The sequence below is a fragment of the Acomys minous genome (genome assembly GCF_964271855.1).
Source record: "Acomys minous genome assembly, chromosome: 10".
Taxonomy (NCBI): domain Eukaryota; kingdom Metazoa; phylum Chordata; class Mammalia; order Rodentia; family Muridae; genus Acomys; species Acomys minous.
In genome coordinates, this window is record NC_140491.1 from 120,237,006 (window position 1) to 120,240,189 (window position 3,184).

Below are 3,184 nucleotides of genomic sequence, written 5' to 3' on the forward strand. Positions count from 1 at the left end.
CTACCCCCTACTTCCTATACCCCTCCCATGTAAAGCATCCAATGATAGTATGCATAATCTAATACTTTGAGATTGTAGCAGAACTGAAGAAAAGGTGGTGAGTTGACATTAGAGTTGAAAAATGCAACTTGCTCATACAAAACACATAGAAAGAAAAAAATCATAGTCATATTATGTATGATCCAATGAACTGAGCCAAGTAGAGACTGTTGGACATAATAATTGAATGAGCTATTATAGGCTACTGTAGCATTAAGAAACATTCGACTGGATCTCCTTGGAATTCCTCAGTCCCATAGAGATACATTCAGATGTATATGTCCAACTCCAGACAGTTATCGTGAATAGCCCTCAACTGCTGAGAAATGAAAGGTAATGTTTATTTTAATGGTTTCTAAAGCATTTTATTAATATGTACATTCCAGCAATTGCATAATTACTTACAAGTGTCTCACACTGTTTGTCTATAAATTCTTTTTATTGAAAAAGACTAAGATGGGGAAAAAATGGGAAGATGGTGCTTGATTGGTCAGAGCAGATAGAACTGGAAGAGGGAAGGAAGTGGACTCTGCCGATATTATCTGTCCAGTGTTTAAGAACTCCAGTCGTTTACAAATGATAAGGCCCAGAATCCCCAGAGACTGCAGGCACAGAGGAATGTGCTACATGCAAAAGTTTGTGTATTTTGGAAGGAGTTGCAGCTGCTGCAGAAACAGAGCTCCTATGATGGAGAAGTAGTGCAGGCCACAGATTAGAAAAAAGCTGTTCCAAAACATCATGACTGGTGGATCGGGGCCCAGGGGGTTCTGCTCAAACTATTGCACTAACCAAGGACAATACAGGTAGTAAACATCGAACCCCTACTCTGATCTACCCAATGGACAGGACATTCTCCATTTATGTGGAGAGTAGGGACTGACTCTGACATAAACTCTGGCGCCCCATATTTGACCACTTTCCCTTGGTGCAGAAGCCTGGTGGCACTCAAAGAAAGAATAAGTAGACTACCAAGATGAGACTTTATAGCCTATGACCATATAGAGGTGGAGGAGTTCCCCCTCGAGGGGAGAAGAATAGGGTGAGAGTGGGAGGGAGGGAGGAATGGGAGGATACAAGTGATGGGATAACAATTGAGTTGTAATCTGAATGAGTTAAAAAAAAAAAACGTAGTTATCTTCAAGTTGCCAGGTTGGTTGGCCAGGATTTATTTTCAGGTTAATAAATTTGCCACAGTGAAGAGATTAGGACATTGTCAGAAGTTTGTTCTAGATAATCTCCCAGTAGCTCTTCTCTGATTTAGGATGAAAGTGGGAATAAAAGTTCATAAGAAATGGAAAAAAAAAGAAAACAAAAAAAGAATAAATGTGTTGTTCAAGATCCACCCTGAGTGCAAATTTGTTGTTGATGTGTACAAGAACATCAACATCAATGATGGGACACCTAATTGCCAGGTTGCTCTAACAAATGACAGCTACACTCCCTCTGCCTGCATAAGAGCCTACCTAATAACGTGGACTCTCCGGTGTTACTAATGATGGTGGAACAGGTACCGGACTCAACTTAAGAGATGATTGGTGGACTGGACAAGGAGATCAAAGAAGGCATCGAGCTGCCCATGAAGCACCCTGAGCTCTTTGAAGTGCTGGGCATTGTACAGCCAAAGCAAATGTTTCCATGCTCAGCCCGCACCCCAGGCACTGGGAAGACATTGTTCACCCACACTGCCTCATCAGATGCACTGTACCTTTATTTGTGTCTCTGGTTCTGAAATGGAATAGAAAATGATTGGGGAAGGAGCAAGAATGGTGTTTTGTTTTTACTTGAAAAAATGCCCCATTGGTCATCTTCATGGATGAGGTTGACTCTAATGGCTCTTCACAGCTCAAGAGAGGCTCTGGAGGGGACAGTGAAGTACAGCACACAATGGTGGAACTGCTCAACCAGCTGGATGGCTTTGAGGCCACCAAGAATATCAAGGTTATCATGGTAACTAATAGAAATGATATCCTGGACTCTGCCCTGTTTTGTCCTGGGAGGGTTGCCAGAAAAACTGAATTCCTATCTCCCAGTGAGGAAGCCCAGGTGGATGTCTGAAAATCTCAGACAATGAAATTGACCAGAGGGATCAACCTGAGAAAAATTGCTGAGTTGATGCCAGGAACTTCAGGGGCTGAAATGAAGGGTGTCTGCACGGAAGCCAGCCTGTTTGTTCTGCTGCACTGCGTGTCCACATTACTCAGGGGGACTTTTAGGTGGCAGTAGCCAAGGTCGTGCAAAAGGATAGTGAGAAAAGTATGTTCATCAAGAAGCAATGGAAGTGAGGGCGTGTCTTTTGTGTGGAACACTCAAATAAATGATGTTTGATAAACTCTCTTTGAGAAAGAAAGAAAGAAAAAAAGAAAGAAAGGAAGGAAGAGTCTGAGATGATATTTGAATATGTTATAAATATAAACATACCTTGGGATTTAATTAACTTAGTAATATTCTAAATGAAGTCCTTTAATGTCACATTTCACACAGCTGTAAGGTTATATATTCTACATACATCCATTACCTATTGACATTAGGTATGTGAACTAGGGTGTAATTTTCTGGTAACATGTGATTTTACTGCACATGCATGCTGACTCTAGGACTTGATACATTTTCTTTGACCAAAGATTACATTCATGTCACCACAACACTATTTATAAAAAATATGAATAAAGAAAACAAGTCAAATTATATAATTTATGCTTTATTTTTTGCAATACTTTAATATTAACTGTATATAGACTTAAGTTTGAAAGACCTTAATTGGTTTCACTAGGACATGTATTAATTTATGGATTATTTCAGTTTTGGTCACCTGACAATTACAAACAAATTTCTACTTAATTTAATTGTCAAAACCATGGTCATTGCTAGGATACCCTTCCATTCCCTTTTGCAAATCCTGCCATATTTGTATAAGCACTAAATGATGTGTGCATGCTTTAGTTAATAAATCACCTGGTTTTACTTTAGCTGATCTAAAACATTCTAATTGTAAGAATATTTACAGTGAGCCAAAATGCTGAGGAAAAAATATTTACACATCACAACACTAAAATTGAATAAACTCCTAATATTTTCTTTCAATACAAGAGGAAATCTATTTAAAGGTATTTAAATAAAAACCTCTCTACTGTTGCATTCATTTTCC

The 3,184-nt window shown here is 39.0% G+C and overlaps 1 pseudogene across 1 annotated transcript; it reads left to right on the forward strand.

Moving 5' to 3' along the window:
• The first annotated feature begins 514 nt into the window (after positions 1-514).
• LOC311607365 (26S proteasome regulatory subunit 8-like) lies at positions 515-2,321 on the forward strand (annotated as a pseudogene). Its single transcript has 2 exons — positions 515-739; positions 1,301-2,321. The product of its transcript is annotated as a 26S proteasome regulatory subunit 8-like (transcript).
• The last annotated feature ends 863 nt before the right edge of the window (positions 2,322-3,184 follow it).